The sequence below is a fragment of the Phascolarctos cinereus genome, unplaced genomic scaffold (genome assembly GCF_003287225.1).
Source record: "Phascolarctos cinereus isolate Bilbo 61053 unplaced genomic scaffold, phaCin_HiC Scaffold_2;HRSCAF=192, whole genome shotgun sequence".
Lineage (NCBI taxonomy): Eukaryota > Metazoa > Chordata > Mammalia > Diprotodontia > Phascolarctidae > Phascolarctos > Phascolarctos cinereus.
Genome location: NW_027555625.1, coordinates 91,954,870 through 91,975,455, shown reverse-complemented (window position 1 = coordinate 91,975,455; position 20,586 = coordinate 91,954,870). Strand labels below are relative to the sequence as shown.

General features: G+C 42.5%; 1 protein-coding gene across 1 annotated transcript in view; it reads right to left on the bottom strand.

The window, feature by feature from the left end:
- PRKCE (protein kinase C epsilon) overlaps positions 1-20,586 on the bottom strand; it is a 665,998-nt gene that overhangs the window by 446,544 nt on the left and 198,868 nt on the right. The gene's annotated exons all lie outside the window — the stretch shown is intronic.

The following is a 20,586-nucleotide window of genomic DNA, read 5'->3' as shown; positions in this document are numbered from 1 at the left end:
TATTTAAGGGCTAAGTTGTTTGACACCTAAATAATGGACATGTCAGTGTTGGTTGAAGGGGATATGGGAAATTTCATGGCAGTTCTGGGCCTGGAAGAATGGAGAGGAATTGTCTAGGCTGAGGGAAAAGGGAATGGAATTCAAAGAGGAAAAAACATACACAGAGGTGGATATTAGCTTGGCATGCGTGAGGAACAACTGGAACACGCAAATCGGGGAATGTCCTGCTGCTTCAAAGAGAATTTTCCCCTTATTTTCCAAAGCTCAGGCTCAGTTTCTGCTAGGGCTTTTGTTTTAAAGAAGCCAGGGATCAGGCCTTTGAGGCTGGTGATGCTGCACCCCCAATTCCAGAGCACCTTCTCTATACCCTGGAATCAAAGGATTTCCCAGCTGGAAGGAATCCCAGCAGCTACACAGTCCACCCCACACCCTAAAAAGTCTTGGTTCTCTAACATACCCAATACATCGTCATCTAGCTCTTGTGCTCAGAGACTTCCAGGGAAAGGACACCCACTAATTCCCCCAGACAGTCCATCCCACTGTTGTATGGCTCTAATCATTAAGAAATCTTTCCTGACAGCCTGCCCAAATTTGCCCTGATGTCCTACTCATCCTTCATTACTCCAGACCACCCTGATCCCTCCCCTTCCCTTTTCTGAATTCCTACCAGGTACCCGACATTGCTGGATTGTATTCGGCCTTGCTCTGTTCTCTAGGTTTCATGTACATTAGCCTTGACACCTCAACTAGACTATTAAGCTCCTGAAAGGCAAACCACCAAGTAGTCTCTTTTTTCAATTCAATTCAACAAATACTTATTAAGCCTCTCCTATATCTACAAGGTGTGATTATGCGAGGAACGGAGGGATGCAAAGATAGAAATGAAACCACATGCCTCAAGGAGTGTACATTCTACTGTGGGTATTCAACACTTGTATAATAAGTATTTATATACACAGTAATGGCAAGAAGGAGGGCTAATAAACTTGAGAGACCAGGAAACTCCTCAGGTAGGAAATGAAACCAAGGCTGTGCTCTGAAGGAATTTAGAAATTTTATACCATAGAAGTATGACCACATTTCAAATATGGGGGACCAAGTGCACAAAAGCACAGAGATATGAGGTGCAATATCCAGTATGGGGAACAGCTATCAGGCCAATTTGAATGGAAGAGTAAACAGGGGCCAGATTAGGATTCTGTAACAAAAGGCAAAATGGAACCACTGAAAATTTTTCAGTACTGGGTTAACATAGTGAGACCTAGGTTTTAGGGGCATCTTTTTGCCAACTATGTATTAAAGAGAGACGGGTCTGGAAGCATCCTCTGTTATATCCCTCTTTAAGGTCAAAACAGGGAATACAACAAGGACTGAGGACATATTGATTGATTGTTTGTAGAATGGTCCTATCAATGAGGAGATGAAAGTGGCCAGTGGAAGTTGGAAGGGATCATCCATTCCTCTGTCAGAGAGAGACACAGAGACAGAGAGAGACAGAGAGAGAGAAAGAGAGAGAGAGAGAGAGAGAGAGAGAGAGAGAGAGAAGAGAGAGAGAAGATGAAGGAAGAAGAAGAGAGAAAGGAGGAAGAGAGAAAGAGAAGGAAGAAGAGGAAGAGGAAAAAGAGAGAAAGGAGGGGAAGAGGAGAAGGAAGAAGAGGAGGAGGACAGGGAGGGAGGAAGAGAGAGAGAGAGACAGAGAGACAGAGACAGAGACAGAGAGCGCTGAAAACAAGTTTGCCCGATACACATTACAGCCTATCTGGGCAAATGGCTTCAAACAAAGACTCCATACTGCCCTGTTCAGCTAAATGAAGGCATAAAACTGAGGGAACCATAATAACAGCCCAACCCAAGGCAATTAAGATATTTAATGATATTTTTCTAGTGGAGACCTTAGAACAACAGACACAGAGATGAAAAAAGCGTAGATGATACAACTTCAGTGTAGATAAGCAACTTCATGCCTAAAGCAATCTAATCACAAATGCTTTTCAAGGATGACATCGGAACAGACTGTAGTGGGCAGAGGAGTGAGTCTGCAGCCAGTTTGGCTCTGTGACCTTAGGGCTCTACCTGTGTGACTTTGAACAAGTTATTTCACCTCAATGGTTCTCAGTCTAAACTGAAAAAAGGCAGGCTTGGATGATATGGCTTCTAAGGTCCCTTCTAATTCTAATTCCCAAAGACCGAGGGAATATATTAGATTCTGATTCCCTCAGGAAAGAGAGCTGGGATGATTTATTACAATTTTCGAAACCCTAGCCTGTAAGTAACCCTGACTAGAGCAACTAAATTTAGAAGTGAATACCAGAGACTAACCCACTAGAGTCAGCTCCTTCATACACTATATGACTTCCCTACCACCTCTTCACTATGAGGTTTATATTCTAGGCATCATTTCCACCTCACATACTGCCCCCCATCTCCCAACTTGGATTCCTCCCCTACATCCTCCTCCTCCCTGTATTGGTGAGCTTTTACCTTATCTTACCTAAAACCAGGCCTCCATACCACACATGCTGCCTAAGCTCTTCCTTCCATTTCCCCAACCTTGGACTCCTCCCCTGCATCCTCCTCCTCCCTCCATTAATTCCCTTATCTTGCCTGCCACAAAACTGCCCAGCCACCTCCATGGCATGCCAATGCAAGCATCGCCCCTCTCCCACTTCCTTTTCCAGCTCCCCTTTTATGTGTTGTCTTCTTCCTCTAGAATGTAGGTTCCTTGAGAGTAAGGAATATCTGGCTCTCTTGCATTTGTAACCCCAAGGCTCAGCACAGTATCTGGAATGTAGTAATAACCTAAGAAGTGCTTGATCTAGCTAGCTATAGGACTTGTGTTATAGGCCTTGGCAACTTCCGACTATTCATGGGAAAACGGAAAGGCAAGACCATGGAGGGTATGAATTAATGGAAAAGCCTCCCCTTAACCAACCATCTAAATCTTTAGCATCGTGCCACCAAGCAAAATTTCTTCTAGGCCCACCAAAAATATTCAAGTATTTATTGATTGTAATAAGCTAAGAGGAGCTCAATAAAGGAAAAACAGATCTTCACATATTAAAGCTTTTAAAGATACTAGTTTGGAGATTTTTAACCTATTGACAAAGGCACTTACTATCACTTCATCTCCCACTCGCATGTCCTCCACTACCATCTTCCCTGGGGTTCCCCAAAGATAATCTACATTCCAGGGACTCCTCCCCAATTCTGAAGACTCATCAACTGTCTTTATATCAGTTTCTTAAGTTCTTTACTCCTATTTCACACTTGTGAATCTGAAGGTCTACTAGGAAGAGAGGGGGAAAAGTGGTTTCACCACTCAACTGATGAACTCATCCATAAGGAAATAAGGAAACCCAGGAAGTCCAAAGTGTTAGCTGCCCAGGTTGGCAACTTTTACTCAACATTTATTAAGCTCTTTCTGTATGCAGAGCACCAAATGAGGGATATAAAAGTTAGATAAGATATATAAAGTTCAGATAAGACTTGGTCTCAACCTCCAGGAAACTTACAGTCTGATAAAAGAAGACACAAGATAAAAGAAGACACAAACACAGATAACATAGTAAGTACTTTAAAGGAGACTTCTCCATTTTGTGAGCCAGACAAACTTGATAGAAGCCAGATACAAGCCAGACTAAGGAACTGCCTCTCACCTAAGAGGGCCCGCAGGTCTGGCTGAACCACTAAATCAGGGCAGTACTGACAGCTTTCTCATCCCCCACTGGAGTGCCCACTATGTACAATATGACCATCACCTCTAAGAGCCCCAAAGTATAGCAGTACCAGCCCCAAGTTGATTGCTACATTTTTCAAAGGGTAGAGACTACATTTAGCCTTTCACTGGCATCTGCTTCTATCTTCAATGGACCCTATTAGACCATGAGCTCTTTAAGGGCAATCTCACCTGTGTACGATGCCTTCTACAGAGTGGTCATGTGAATGTTTGTGGAACCAAATTGGGTTGAAATGAATTCACTTGTACATTTATAGGCAAAACTGATCTTGAATTTGTAATGAGGATGAAACCACAGATTGCCCCTTTTATTGATACTTTCTTCAAGCCCAATAAATCAGTGGCATAACAAGAGTGGAAGATATTTTTCTCTTTACTGCTGTATTTTATTCAAATCCAGTCTCAGACAATTACCAGCTGGGTGAGCCTAGGCAAATCACTTAACCCTGGTTACCTCAGTTTCCCCATCTGTAAAATGAGCTGGAGAAGGAAATGGCAAACCACTCCAACAGCTTTGCCTGGAAAACCCCAAATGGGGTCATGAAAAGTTGGACACGACTGAAATGACTGAACGACAACAACATACACACACACGATTTCCCTTTGAATCCATCAGTTAGAAGAGTATTTTATGACTTCTTACCCTACCACACCAGGATCAGGAGGGAGTGCTGCTGACTTCATAAAAATTGGAAATCTGTCTCTCCATTTACCTCTGTTCCTCTCCTTAATAGGTCATGAAAACATTTTAAATGACAAGAGACATCTCCCGGTCACCTCTCAGTGATCTGTTATACAGTATCCTCCATTTGGTTGTTTTATATTTATACATCATGTCTCCCTACCAAAACTATGAGTTCCCAGAGGAGAGGGACAGAGGAAGAGGGAGGGAGGGGAGAGAGAGAGAGAGAGAGAGAGAGAGAGAGAGAGAGAGAGAGAGAGAGAGAGAGAGAGAGAGAGAGAGAGAGAAGAGCCAGGCCAGTGCCTTTTTCTTTGCTCCCATTCTTCACATGCCTAGTATGGGATAGGGCACACCATCAATGTTCATCTAAAGATTTTTTAAACACCAGAGCCAGTCCTAATTGTTAATGAGTGTTTATAATAATAGTTAGTACTTTAAGGTTTGCAAAGCACCTTACATATGTTATCTTATTTGATTCTCATAATAATCCTTAAAGGTAGTGTGGTATTAGTTCAAGGGACATGATTTCTGTGTAATTTAATCATTTTATTAATAATACCAGCATTGTAATAAGAGGAGGTCTGTGGCACTCTCGAATGCCAAAGACAATCATGGTGCCAGGTTCATAGCTTATATGCCCTTGGAAAAGGGTGTTCCTGAGGGTGGCCATCAACTCTGATTGGTTAACAATTAATGAGAGGAGGACTTTACAAAGAGAAGTGAGCTCACTCCAGTGAAGGGCAGAGAGTGAAGTCTAGTCACTGTGGGACAGAGAGACTACCCCCATACCCAGACCACTCCCAGCCTTGGGCAATCTAGACAAAGAATCTATATCCCCCACCAAAGCCTGAGCCAGCTAGGTAGAGTAGCAATAACCAGAATGAGGACAATGTTAATCCTATCTTCCATCAACCCAGTCCTAGAGAGACTAGGAAACAGGCCAGGGGGAAAACAAAAAACTCAGGTCTCCCCAATTTTAATAATTAGCTATTAACAGGAGAGAGAAATAATCATTTCTCTCAGTAGATACTATTATTATCGGCATTTTACAGACGAGAAAACTAAGGCAGAGAAAGATTAAATGACTTGCCTAGGGTCACACCACTGGGAAATGTCTGATTCAGGATCTGAACTCAGGTTTCCCTGACTGATTCCAGGTCTATCTATTACTCTATCAATGTACAACCTAACAGTAACTTCTTTTTTTTTAATGTCAAAGAATAGTATTACCTTTTTAAACTCTGGGTACCAGCACGTGGTTTTTCACAGATGCTATTCTTTGGAAGAAATCCAAGGCATTATAATAAGAATTGGGATAAACACAGACTCTTCTCCTTGGCCCTTCAATCTTAAGAAACCCTTCTTCTTGTTCTTCTTCAGCCCTTCCCAGCCTGACCCCAGCCTACCTTTCTAGGCTCATCTTGTCTCATTTCCCTTTCACACATTCAGTGTTCCAGCCAGCCTGCTCTATCTGCTGCCACCCAAGTTCAGCATCCCATCTCCTGCCTCCCACCTTTACAGGTAATCTCTTATTCCCCCAGAATGCCCTCCTCCCCTCTACCTCTTAGAATCATTGGCTTCCTTAAAGGCTCTTTCATGTTCAATTCTTGGAGCAGTTCAACAGCAAGTGAATAAGGAGAGTTGGGGGATGAGAGGAGGGTAACTATTTACAGAACATTCCTAGGTAGAACATCCAGTTATTTTACTAGTCAGTGGTTTCATTGCTTTGTATAATCTCTCAAGGCAGAGGTAGCCTGCCACACATATGGACTATTTTGGAGCCTCATATCAGGCAGAACTGGGTTTATAATGACCTTAGATGGTTTTCTGAACTTGGTCACCTCTTACTTATCTACAAAGAAGCAAGTTTCACCTTCTGGGCCAAAGAGCGCGTGAATAAAACACATATGGAGCAGTGATGGTACTGAAGCTGGGAGGGCTAGCTGAAGATATTACCTAGTCTTTTCTGTCATTATACAGGTGAGGAAACTGAGGCTCTGAGAGATGCCACTACCAGGAGAACCTTCACATTGGATGATGTTATGAAGGGACCAGCATCTCGTGCCCTGTCCTCAAGAACCCAGATGCTTCACTCTGGCTAGGATCCTACATCCCTCACTATGGTCTCTCCTGAGGACTGCTGTCCCCACACTGCACCCCAACTGTAAAATGATCCCATCACTTCATCAAAAGTCTCATTTCTACAGAGCGACCAATCTATAAAATGGCTGGGTTGGAAGAGATGAGCTTTGAGGTCCCTTCCAGCTTTGGAGCTAGGGTCCAATGATGCTGTTAGGGAGAAACTAATCTCTGAGGAACAAAATGCCTGATAGACCAACTCCCTCCTCCAGCCACCCAGTTAAGGATGTTTGCATTTCAAAGAGAACCTAACTCAGTGGAATCTATAATTGCTGAGATTTTAGGCAAGCTCACCAAGCATAGTGAAGCCTTCTAGGGAGGATGAGGAAGAGATTTGGGGCTGGGGTATCATTCCTTTAATCTCATCTAGTATACAGAGCAAGACTGACTCTATTCAAATTATAATCACAAACTCCTTTCACAAGACTAAAAATTATATAGTAAATATATAGTTTGTAACAATGCTGGTGAAAGGAACTGTAATAGTGTATTTGGGAATCATTTAAATGTTATGCCTAGTGCATGAGAAAAACTGTCATTTCCCCCATTGCTCGAAAAAAAAGTTTAAAAATATATGCAGACAGTTTCCATAATGTGAACTGAGACACAGGTTACCATCTAAGGAAATGTGACTGACTGGGACATCTTTAGACCGTGGACAGGTAAGCGTGGAAACCATATGCAAATCACTGGTGTGAATAACAACATGCTTTTTTAAAAATTTTAAGTAAATTCTCTTAGAAACAGGGAATGAGAGGAATATTTATTGTATAAGCTCAAATAAGATCACAGATTAAGAGCTGGAAGGGTCTTTAGAGGTTGAAAGAGGCTTTAGCGGTCATCTGGTTCAACTCTATATTTTACAGGGGAGGAAACTGAGACACAGAAAAGTTAAATGATATGTCCAAGGTCACACAGGTGGAAAGGGGCAAAAACCAAGATGAAGCCCTGGTCATCTGACTGCAAACCTGTTCCTCTTTCCACCATACCCCACTGCCTCACATGAGGGCCATGGTTTCTAGTTTAGGGCATCAGTGGGTTTCTGAGACAGAGTCTCACATAGACAGCTTAAGATAGCTAAGAGGTGTCTGAAGCCAGATTTGAACTCAGATCTTCTTAACTCCAGGCCAGGCCCTCTATTCATTGCACCACCTAACTGTACCATACAAGATGATGTCAAATGTGTGGTTTTCTAGGCAGCTTAGCATCCTGAATTTCGACCCTGAGCAAGCCCCCTTGCTTCTCACTGTTCAGCTCCACAGATTAAGGTTGTCATGCTAACTCTAGCCTGTGGTCTCATCAATGTGAGGGTTACCGATGAATCAACCCAAACTTCACACTTTTACTAGGGTTTGGAAAGCACCTAAAAAGCCATCATCTCACTGATGGTGGGTCAATAGCATCATCTTCATGAGAGAAGGCCAAAACAAAGGTGCTACCACATGGTGACTTTAGCAATTCCAAGAAAAATCTTCAGCCGTGATTCATACAGAAGGAAGAAGGAAGCTCTGCAAATCAATCATGAGTACTTGCAACCAGAAAAGCAATTTGGATTGTGAATGCGGATGGAAGGAAAGCATAATTATCAGGTTCCATTCTCTTAGACCTGCTGGTCCTTGGGATTAATTCAGTTCAATTTATTAAATACCTGGGTCCCCAATCAATCAATCATCAAGCACTAATGAAGCACCTACTATGGGCCAAATATTGTGCTAAGAGCTAGAGCTATAAAGACAAAATGCATACATATACATATATATATACACACACACATACATACACAACAATTGTGTATACACACACATAGATATACATACACACACACATATATATACATATACACACACACATACATATATATATAGAGAGAAAGAGAATGTGTGTGTGTGTGTGTGTGTGTGTGTGTGTGTGTGTCTTAATGCTGTTTTAAGGTATCAAAGCCTAAAACTTGAGTAAGATTTTTTGGACACAAAATCAAATTGGGGGAAGGGGAAGAGAAATGGCGCTAGCAGCCGCTCTGTTCTAGGTCTTTGCCATCAAGAATCTCACAAACTAGGGAGCTGATGAATAATTTGCCAAAACTAGGGCAGGGTAACCTGGAATTTCCCCAAAAGCACAAAAATTTAGAAAGTGCTGATAGCAAGCAGGATTAAGTGACTTGCCCAGGGTCACACAGCTAGTAAGTATCTAAGGTCACATTTGAACTCAGGTCCTCCTAACTCCAGGGCCAGTACTCTATCCATAGCACTACCCAGCTGCCCTGGTAGTAGGCTTTTTGAAAGGCCTTGAGTAAAATTTGGCTAGGTGAAGGGAACAGGGGAAGAATTCAAGCTGGGGGTCCAGGTGTATGTACATGGAAAAGATAAATCTGAATTTTTCTCTCCTGACATCTCCCTTCACCCCCACCACTAAAAGGATTTCCTAAATGGTCCTGAGGCCTCCTATCTTGGGTTTGCCCCGATTTCTCTCACACAGAGATGTCTTTTCATCTCTTTCTCCCTCTCCATTTCTCCCCTCGATGGGAGTGGTACAAGGTTGGGGCCAGCTACCTTTTTCAGCATGGCAAGTTTTTCACACACTACTTATTTCTAACCCTTTGCACTGTTTTTTTTTTCCTCCTGAGGTGAAGTCTGTAGAGTGAGAAAAAAAGCATGGGAAAATATGCAACTTAGTGGGTGACCGAGCACATTTCCTGCTGCCTGGAGAGTCAGCCAGCCTTTGTGGTGGTCCTGGGAGACACTCTTGGGCATCCCTTTTGAACCAACAAACATGAGACTGCCATGGACTACTAAGATGTGAAATGAAAGAGGAAGTCCCTCAGTTCTGCCATGGGACTAACAGGGTGGGAAGGCATTGGGGTTGGTGTGATAGTGAATGAGATTTAATGACTGACGAACTCTCAGGCTGGAGACACAGTAGGGGACGATGAAAAAGAGCATGGGAATTCTAATCACAGGATCTGAATTCAAATTCAATCTGTACCACTTAATATCAGTTTCCTCATCTGTAAAATGGGTCTCTTCCAACTCTACCTCTATGAAAACTCCACTCTGTGGATTTTAATATCACCAAATCCCCTCAGTGAAACTACCTTCCAGTTACAGTAGTGATTAGAGAATACAAAATGGAAGTCACGTATTGCTACTAGCCAGAGAATTTTAAGATTTCTTTTCTACATTTCTCCTTGGGAAAACAGAAAAATTAAGAACTGGCTAAGTTTGCTGATGTGAGGAAAATTTACAGATATTATTATTTTTTGTTTGTTTTTAAGCCATCTCACCAACAGCCAGTCATTCAAATGACCACATGCTCCTTCCAGATTCCCCTACCTTCACCCCTACTCCTCTCCTTTCAGGAGGAAGCTTTTCCCAATCCCTCTTAATTCTAGTGCCTTCCTCCTGTTCATTACATCCCAGTTGTTCTGTATGCAGCCTTGTTTTTTTTATTTTTTGTTTGTTTGGGGTTTTTTTAGGCAATTGGGGTTAAGTGACTTGCCCAGGGTCACACAGCTAGTAAGTGTCAAGTGTTTGGTCTGAGGGCACATTTGAACTGAGGTCCTCCTGACTACAGGGCCGGTGCTCTATCCACCGAACCACCTAGCTGCCCCTACGCAGCCTTCTTTATACATAGCTGATTGCATGTTGTCTCCCCCATTAGACTGTGAGCTCCTGGAAGACAAGGACTGTCTCTTGCCTTCCTTTGCATCCCCAGAACTCAATGCACTGCCTGGCATGTAACAGGCTATCAGAAAATGTTTACCGGTTGACTGCTTGATATCTCCAGTTACTTTGCCTCAGAACACCCTAAGCCTAATATGGTCAGTCCACTTTGACACCTCCTAAATTTAGAGGCCCAGGAAGAAAGAAGGCAGAGTCAGGGGCTACTCACCTTCTTATCTGCCTTTTCCCAAATTTCCATTAAGCAATCTAACAACTGTTCTAAGGGCTAAATTTCTATTTGGGCTATTGCCCTGCAGAATGAACCATTGTGGTTGACCCAGAAACTGTTCTGGGGCAGGCTTTTAACATAACTCCTCCCCCTACCTCCTTCAGACTTGTGGCTGATCATTCTATTCTTAAAAGGTTCCCCTTCTCTCTCCCCACTCCTCACCCCCAAGACATTCCACCTTCTCAGGGTCTTCTCTCTTTCTGTGAGGACTTGGCAAACCCCTAGTTAAAAGGTGTGCAGATCACTTAGTCTTCCCCTTTCTTCTCTCTAATGAGGGCCTTTTCTGGATGTCTATTTACCCTAAAAGATTGCAGCAGAATTAATGAAGCTAAATCCCCTAATAGAACAGTTATCTGGTTTCGGGCTGCAAGTTATTACTGATTTGACTTCCCAAAGACCACTTTAGCCCTGGTCTAGATGTCTCTGGTGATGGCCCCCTAGTTAAGATGTATGCAGAGCCAACCTGACTTTCTGATGGAAAAACTAGTAATCCCTGTGCCATGTGACTTCCTCATCAACACACTGTAACATCCTTGAAGGCAGGAACTACTTTGGTTTTGTGTCTGTATCCTCAGCACTAGAAGAGTGCCTAGCACTGGAGTCTTTTAATAAATACTTTTTGCACGGATCAGTGAATGACTTGAGGTCTTTGCAAATGTTCCCCTTGGCCCAGATTTCATCACCTCTAATATAGCCTAGTTCTTCCTTTGCGTTAAGGTGTTGAGAGGAGGAACGGTAATACTTTGATGTAAATTAGTTCATTAGATCCTTTCAAGAAAGTACTAGAAAATAATGGAGAAAAGCATTGGACCTGTGGATAAAAAACTTGGTATTTACTCCAGATCTGCCACTAAGTAGCCATATAACCTTGGACAAATCACTCAAGATCTCTAGGACACAGCTTCCCCATCTTGAAAATAAACAGGGTTAGAACATGAAATTACTTTCAACAAACAATTATTGAATAGTTATTATTGGGATGATAGATTTGAGATGGATGGGACCATATGGATCATTGAGTCTAACCTCTTTAGAAAAGAAGGAATTGAGATCAGGAAGACCCCAGGTTCAAATCATACCTGAGACCCTGACCGGATTTATGATCATGGATGAACGTCACAAACTCTGAGCTGTAGTTTCCCATAAAATGGGGGTAATAATACTTGTAACATGTACCTCAGAGGGCTGCCGTCAGGCTCCAATGCCAGATGTTATTTATTACTGTAGAGTACTGGACCAGCTATGGCAGAGGTGGAGGGAGATAGAAAGATGAGTAAGATGCAGTCCCTAAAATAATAATCAACCACCAAAAAAATCAAAAGTGAATGTAACAAGCATGACTCAAAGAGCTATAAGAAGACGTCCCCAACCCAGCCCTTCCTGGAGGTGGGTGGTCCACAGCCTATACACATTGCTTGTTTGCTGATTTTTCAATGTATTGATCAGTATTTTAAAAAAAAATACCATTTGTCACATGGGATGGCTGTCTGGAGCAGTAGGATGGTGAGGAGGAATACTGGGGAGAAATATGATGATTTAAAAAAAAAACAGGGGACAGCTAGGTGGCACAGTGGATAGAGCACTGGCCCTGAAGTCAGGAGGACCTGAGTTCAAATCCGGCCTCAGACCAAATACTTGACACTAGCTAGCTGTGTGACCCTGGGCAACTCACTTAACCCCAATTGCCTTAAAAAAAAAAACCAGAAGACCTCAATAAAATGTATTTAGAAAAAAAAAAGATATAGTCCCTGACTCAAGGTGATTATAGTATGGGGGACAATGGTGGGAAGGAGAAGGGGTTCTAAGACAAATGTGTAGAAAGATAAGAAGTCAGAATGCAATGAAACCATAAGGGAGATATGCGCTCTAGAGATTCTGAGAAGGGGATTGGGAATCAGAGTTCATAAAGGGGCTCAGGGGACACTTCATCTTGGCTTTGAAAAATTGGTAAGATTTCAACCTATGAAGATTAGGGGAAGAGAAGGGAAGTGTTAGGGTGAAGAGAATACACCAAGCAAAGAGAAGCAGATGTACAAAGACTTCATGGTGGTAAAGTCTGTGGCAATTACTAGAAACAATGGCCAGCTAGTGTGGTTTGGTGGAAGTAAAGAGTACGCATGAGATATATATTTAGAAATAAAGGTTGGGGATGGTCTTGACCTCAAGATTCAGTTAAAATTTTATTCTCTAGCTGTTGGAGAGCCATGGAAGGTTAGTGTTGTTTGCCATCAGTTAGGTGGAGTCAATTCTGCGCATTACGAATTCAAGTCAATTCTGCTAGGTGGGGCAGTGGTCAAAATACTGGGCTTGGAGTCAGGAAGACCCGAGTTCAAATCCAGAGTTGTTCTCCTATTAGCTGTGTGACCCTGGGCAAGGCACTTAAGCTCTGTTTGCCTCATCTATAAAATGAGGATAATAACAACACTTAGCCCTCAGGATTGTTGTGAAAATCTAATGAGAATAATTGTAAGGAGCTTAGCACAGTGCCTGGCACAAAGTAAGCACTATGTAAATGTTAGTTTACATTATTATTATTAATTCAGTTCCATGAACATTTCCTAAGTGTCTACTATTTACAAGGAATTGAGCTAGGAAAATTAATGTGACAATGATACAAAGGACAGAATGAAGGTTGAGAAACTAGGACCAGGGTAACCCCTTAGTAGTTTATTGCAACAGTCTAGGTAAGTAATGAGGGCCAAAGAGCAGGAATGCAAAGTGAGAGGAGAGAATTCATGGTTGGCTCTGAAAATGTATGTTTCTATGACAGCTGGCTAAGAGCCGATTTTGTCAGCTGGGAGGGAAATGAGTTCCATCCATAACCTAGAGGCTGCCGCCCAAGGAGGTCAGGCCATGAACAGTAAAAAGGGAAGGGAAAGGGAAAGAGGAAGACCACTGAAGATAGCCTGCACAATTTTCCCAAAGGCTAGTCTCCTGAATGTACCTCTGGGCAGAGTGTAAGCTTAGCGGCTTGGATGCCTTCTCCCATCAGATAAAACACTGTGCTCCCACTGACTGGCACTCACAAATTCTAGGCACAAGCCCTAGAATCCAGCACAGCCTTGGGTGCTGAGGAAGCCCATCCCCAACCCCTCTGTGGGCTTGGAGTCTGTCTGGCTGGAGGGCCAAGTGCTCCTTCAGCAGCTGATTGGGGTCTAGGGTATTATTTGGAAATGAACAAATCAGGTGTGAAGAACCTGAACCCATCTGGTACAGCCCAGCTTCCTCCGCCTTGGGAGAGTGCAGATGGCGTGCTGGGAATGGGGCTTGGCTCAATGAGGACGCAATTACCGATTCATTCTGCTTTTCTTTCTGCCAATTTCATTTCTCCTGTTGTTGTTTTTCCTATCCTGGAGTATTTACACATACCCCTGATGCATAAATCAGGTCAAATGTGATACACTTCAATGTTTCCCCATCTGTCAAACCCAATTAAGTCAAATTTAAGAGAATGACATTTTCCAATTTAAAGGGAGCCCAAATTAGCAGCCTCTTTGGGGCCTAAGAGAACACAAGACCCAGGTCACCACTCAGAAAGTCTGGCCACACTAAGAATGGTGTCCAGTAACTGCTAGCTACACCCATGCCAGCCAAACTCTTCTCCAGACTCCAAAAAAGACAGGGTTCCCAGGGACCCCCATGGAAGTGACCGGCCCAAGTTCTCCTCTTCTGCAGGGTTAGGGGAAACCCTAACTGCTGCATCTGGATTTTTCCAGGCACAGAGTTTGTGTGAAGCAAAATAAAACTATGTTAAACTTCTGCCAACCAGAACTTTCGGTTAGCTGGATTCCTAACCCCCACACTGACTGACAGAATAACAGAATTTCAGAGCTGGAAGGAACCTCAGAAGTCATCTAACCACTACCCAACAGGAATTCTCTCTACACTCTCCAGCCTCTACTTGAAAACTTTCAGTGACAAGGGAACTTGGGAAAATCTCTGTGTTAGCCACCTCAATCTAGTTTCAGCTTCTATACTATTACAAGAGAGGCTTTCTTAAAAAGATAAGAAAAAGAAAGGGAGGTAGAGAGGTGGGGAGGCAGGCAGGCAGGCAGGCAGGCAGGAAGGAAGGAAGGAAGGAAGGAAGGAAGGAAGGAAGGAAGGAAGGAAGGAAAGAAGGAAGAGAGAGGGAGGGAGGAAAAACTATACAGAGCATCAGTAACAAAAACACTGAGAGGAGTAAACTGATATAATTGAAAATGTACTGGATTTGAAGTGAGAAGACCTGGCTTTAAATTCCAGCTCTCCCCTCCTCAGACAAATCGCTTTGTGTTTATTAACTTTCATCTGTAAAATGAAGTTTTGGGGCTAGATTACTGATCCCAGCTCCAAACCTGTGGACTCAACTTCAGTCAATCAAATAATTTTAGGGAGAAAGACAAATTCTAAGGAATGGGCTGAGATGAAACATTAAATCAAATATTAACTTTCAAGGTACGTCTTGAGCTCAGCAAATACTCAGATTACCCGCTTCTTGCTCTGTTTTCTACACAATGAGAATGGATATTCAGGAAGTGCATGCTGAGGCCCTGCTCCAGGCTAAATTCAGTTCAACAAATTATTATTAATCTCCTATAATAGGAAAGACGCAACCAAAGGCACTGGTGATTTAAAGAAGACATTAGGTACAGTCTCTAGCCTCAAGGAACATATATATAAAATCCAGCAGAGAGAAAAAACATATAAACAAACAACTGAAATTCATGTTGCTGTTGCTCTTATTATTATCATAATTACTGCATTTTTGTTGGATTTTCCTAGGCACAGAAATTGTGCAAAGCAAAACAAAAACAAATGAAACTTCTATTGACCAGAATTGGATCAATCAAGATGTTTAACTGGATTTTGCCCCCTCTCATAATAAAATTATTATTATATTTGTACCCACTTTAAATTTTTTATAAAGTACTTGTCTTGGGACAGCTTGGAGAGCTAGGTAGTGTGGGTTTTACCCCCATTGTATCAATGAGGAAACTGAGGCTGAAGGGAGCCAAGTGATTTACACATGGCCATAAAGTTAGTAAAGATCTGAAGTAAGAGTCAAACCGAGAGATGCAAATGGCCTGGGAGCTACGGGGAAGAAGGAACAATTTCTACCTCACAAGATACCACAGAAGAGGTGGCACCTGAATTAGGCCTTTTGAAAGGAAAAGCCCTACAAAAACAGTATGCACAATGATTACAAAACACAATAACCAAAAAACTGTAAATAATCCAAAAAATCACAAACAACAAGCATGGTGTCAAAGAAGAGATATGAGAAGACACCTTCCCTCCACCTCCCACCTTCCCCCCACCCCCAATCCTTGCTTCTTTGCAGAGGCAGGAGGTCCAGAGGTATGGAACATTTTCAGACTTGCTTGATGTATTGGTTACTTTTGCTGATTATTTTCCTCTTCCTCATTTTCTTTTTTTCCTATAAAAAATATTTTTCTCATATATGGATGGCTCTCTGGGAGAAGGAGGGAAGTGATATTGGGAGAAATATCAATAAAATGTTATTTAAAAAAAGATAGGAAGGTTTTTAAAAGATTAGAAAGATAAGACTGGGGAATAGCGAGCAATCCAAACTGATTAGGGAACAGTATCAAATAAGACCATAAGACTATGCATCAGGCAAGTGTCAGGAGGCATGGTGGATATGGCCTAGGGGTGTCCTTGGAGTCAGGAAGGCTGAGGATGGAATCCTATCTCAGACCCTCACTAACCGTATGATCCCAGTTAAGTCCCATAGGCCTTCAATGACTCAGTTTCCTCATCTACAACATGGGGATAATAACACCAACCTCCTAGGGTGGACATGAAAATCAAATGAGATCACAGGACCACAGATTCAGAGATGAAAGTGACCTTCAATAATGTAAGTAAAACACTGTGCAAAAACTTTAACTCACTATATAAATGTGAACTATCCATATTATTAGTCTCATCCTCCCCCTTCTGTGGATGGAACATTGGGGTATATGTGTAAGAAAAATGCTGCTGCTGCTGCTTCATAAGTGAAAACATGTGGGCTGCAAACAGAAGATGTAACCGGGGGAAACACCACGCTGGATTGTAGGCAACAGCTGGCTGAGATGAAGATAGGAGTAAAAGGTAAATGGACATGGTGATGCTGAGCCATATAAGGACTTACATAAAGAGAGAGACAGAGTGGAAGTGAAAGAAAGGAGATGAGGGCCGGAAGGGGGAAGGGGGAGAGAGAGGGAGGGATGGGGGAGAGACAGAGAGAGAAAGAGAGAGAGAGAGAGAGAGGAGGAGGAGGAGGAGGAGGAGAAGAAGAAGAAGAAGAAGAAGAAGAAGAAGAAGAAGAAGAAGAAGGAGAAGGAGGAGGAGGAGGAGGAAGAGGAGGAAGAAGAGGAAAAGGAGGAGAGAACAAGAGACAGAGACAGAGATACCAGCACAGCAGACAGCCATATGCCCTGAAGCATGAAGCACAGAGCCATGGGAGAAAAGAACCAAGACCTTATCCTTCACAGATAAAGTCATAAATATTATATATGGAGAGAACAATTCTTTAGGGCTCCCAGTCCACAAAGGGTAGCACTGTAAGTCAGAAAGATAATATGGTCTTAGGGGGTTATCTTGGCTGTCTTTGGGCTTACATATGAAGTTTCCTTGAAGGGAAGCATGAACTCCCAAAATTTTACCTGGATCATTGGGTTTGTTTTTTATTTACAGTTTTTCTTAGGGAGGAGGGGGTATTGAGGCAATAAGTGTTAAGTGACTTGCTCAGGGTCACATAACTAATAAGTGTCTGAGGCTGGATTTGAACTTAGGCCCTCCTGACTCCAGGGCTGGTGCTCTATCCACTGGGCCATCTAGCTGCCCCTTACCTGGATCTTGCGTTAGAAATTCTACCAGCGAGCATATGGTGGCCAGATGATGAAGAGCCCTAACTTCCAAGCTGTTAGTACTCTATTTGGTATGCAATAAGGACACAATGAAATTTCTGAGTGGGGGAGTAACATGATCAGATGTGTGCAATAGGGCAATAATGCGAGGGCAGATTGGACAGGGAAGAGGATGAAGGTACAGAGGTGGCAGTGGTGACTCTGACTAGAATAATGGCAGTGGGAGGGGACAGATGGGATCAGCAAAGATTCAATCTTTGCTTACCAAACCAAGCAAGGGAAACCAGATATTTTAGCTGGATTTTAGAAAGGTTTAGAGGGTTGCATAATAAACAAGCCAAAGAACATGAAAGAATGTCCAGAGGTACTGAAAACCTAGTGACAGTAATAACTTAGTGCTAGGCAATATGCTTGAAGATCAGGTTTACGGAGGAGGAGAACTTGTCCACCATCTCAGAGTACAATGTCCACAGAGACTGTAAGTGGTATTTCTGGGGATTTGAGGCCCAGAATTGAATGAGAGCTATACTGCCTTTGGGAAACTGCACTTTCTATCTCTGCAAAATTAATTATGAAAATGATCCATACATATACATTTCTTGACAAAGATATGAGAAGGGAATAGGCAGACTCTTGAAAATTATATTCTAGAGCAAACCATTTCTTTATACTCATATAACTGATCTCAAAGCACAGAAGACATAATATTGTTTATCGTCTAAAAATGGCATTTGATTTGGTGGAGCCGAAGGCCACACCTAAAGACTCTCTTCCAACAAGTTTACCCAGGTGCATGTCAACATCATACCTTATTCCTTGAGAGAAATGACCGAGACGTTCTGTTAATCATTGATAACAAGTAAGGCATGAAACTGGGGGACATACGCTGACCAAGAATGCTTGCTGCCATGATGGAGGATGTCCATGGCATGGTGCAAAAATAAGAGAGACATGGTGAGGTGGTCCAGATGATTCAACCAAGCATGACCATACTGCTTAGCCTCCTAAATTAGATCTGTCACCACTCAAAAGATTGGACCTACTTATCAACCAAAGCAAACCATGTGGATCAAGGACATATATATATTTATATTTACATATAGAAATTTATATATGCACGTGTAATACTGTCAAATTGTGTGTATACATGTATGCATACACACACAATTTGTATAGGAAGAGTGCATGGTCAATGAGGTGAGTCCAGAACTGAACTGAAGGAGAGTAATAAGCAGGATGGCCTTTGGAGAAAATAAGTAGCATTTTTAATGATCCTGAGCTTCTCCCTAAAACAAAGCAACAGCATTTTAACAACAGCATTCTTTTAGTGATGCTGTGTGACTGTGAATTATACAACATCATAGTCCCAGAAGGACTGAAGTCAAGAGTACCACACACGGTAGGTGTGATTAAACTATAGCATATTTCCAACCAAGAATCGTCCAAGAGAAATGATACAAATGATGCCCAATCCAGGAAAGGTGGGAAAAGAAGGTGGGCCATGCACATGGTGAAAGTGAGGGGTAATTCATGGATAGTCTGCCTGCTCCGTGGTCTATACTCACTGTCATGAGAACTAGTCAGAGGTCTCCAGGCCAATGGGGAAAGCCCCTGCAGAGGATTTACTGAAGGGTGTAAAGTGGTTATGGCTGAGTTACAATCCATATTATTAGATGGGAAACCCACACTGATGACACCACAAAAGCATCTAATTATGAAATGCCTTGTAAATAACGCTGAAAAGGCAAACACTCATTGCAAGGACTTGGGCTGAACCACATCCTAGGGCTGAGACCAGAGGGAAAATACTCCCCTGTGGACCAGGACCTTGCTAGCCATTAGACCAATTGCCCTGCACTCAGTCCCTGCTGTCTTCCAAGGCAGTGAGAGCTCAACACACGTGGCTGTCAGTGAAGAGCTCAGGGCTATGACTCCCCTGATCCGATCCCCAATCCCCTCCACTAGGGTTTCTTCCTAGAGTTAACTCACTTTTCAGGCTTTGGAAACTACATGCTCTTAAAACACCATCTGCTCCCATTAAGCTCCAAATTAATTTTCTCCCTTCTGGAGGTAAAAGGAACAATTAGCCTGACTGTAGTACATCCAAGTATGCATGTAGGCACACATAACACATATGTGTACTAACATACACACAGTACAGAAAAGAAAAATACACGCTTTCCTAAGATAATGCAGACCGCAGCAGTTCAAAAAAACCTTGCTTTCCTAGTCTCCCAAGATTGACACCTTTTATTGTGAGTTAGAAAGGCCGTGTGGCATAACAGAAAAATCTCAAGAATCAGAAGATCTCGGTTCAAATCCTGACTGCCTATTATTACTTGTGTGACCCTGGGAAAGTCACAATCCATCTTCATTGTAGGCACAGAGGAAGGAGAAGGAAAATAAGTAGAAAAAGGCAGGAAAAGCCCAGAGCAACTAGGAACCAAAGTAGGCTGGGACGAAGACTCTATCAAAAGGAACAGCATGAATTAATAGTGGAAAGGTAGGTGAGAGTCAGATTATGAAATGCCTTAAATACCATGCTGTATTTTATTATAAAGGCAGCAGAGGGCCATCAAAGGTCCTCGAGGAGGGGGCAGCGACAGTTATACCTGTGTCTTGTGAAGATTATTTGGATAGCCATGGGGAGGACATAGTGGAAAGGGGCGAGATTGGAGGCAATGGGCTGTCCTATATGTGTGGTCTCCCCCATTAGAAGGTGAAGTACTGAAGATCAGGGGCGCTCTGGCATTTCTATTTGTAGCCTCAGTGCTCTGCACATGGTGAACTCTCAAAAATGTTTTTTTCATTCCTCTATTTATTCAGGGGACCCAGCTATTACAATAGGCTAGGCCTGAGAAGGATGAAGGTCCTATGAAAGGAGAGAAGGAACCAGTACAAGTAATACTCTTGAGCTATAATGGACAATAACAACAATAACTAATAATAACATTTGCTGGGGGCAGCTAGGTGGCAGAGTGGATAGAGCACTGGCCCTGGGGTCAAGAGGACCTGAGTTCAAATCCAGCCTCAAACACTTGACACTTACTAGCTGTGTGACCCTGGGCAAATCACTTAGCCCCATTACCTGGCCCAAAAATAAATAAATAAATTTTTTTAAAGGCTTTATTAAGTATCTACTATATTCTATCTGGCCAATGTGCTAAGCACTTTACAATTATTATTTCACTTAACCCTCACAACAAGACTGGGACGTAGGTGCTATT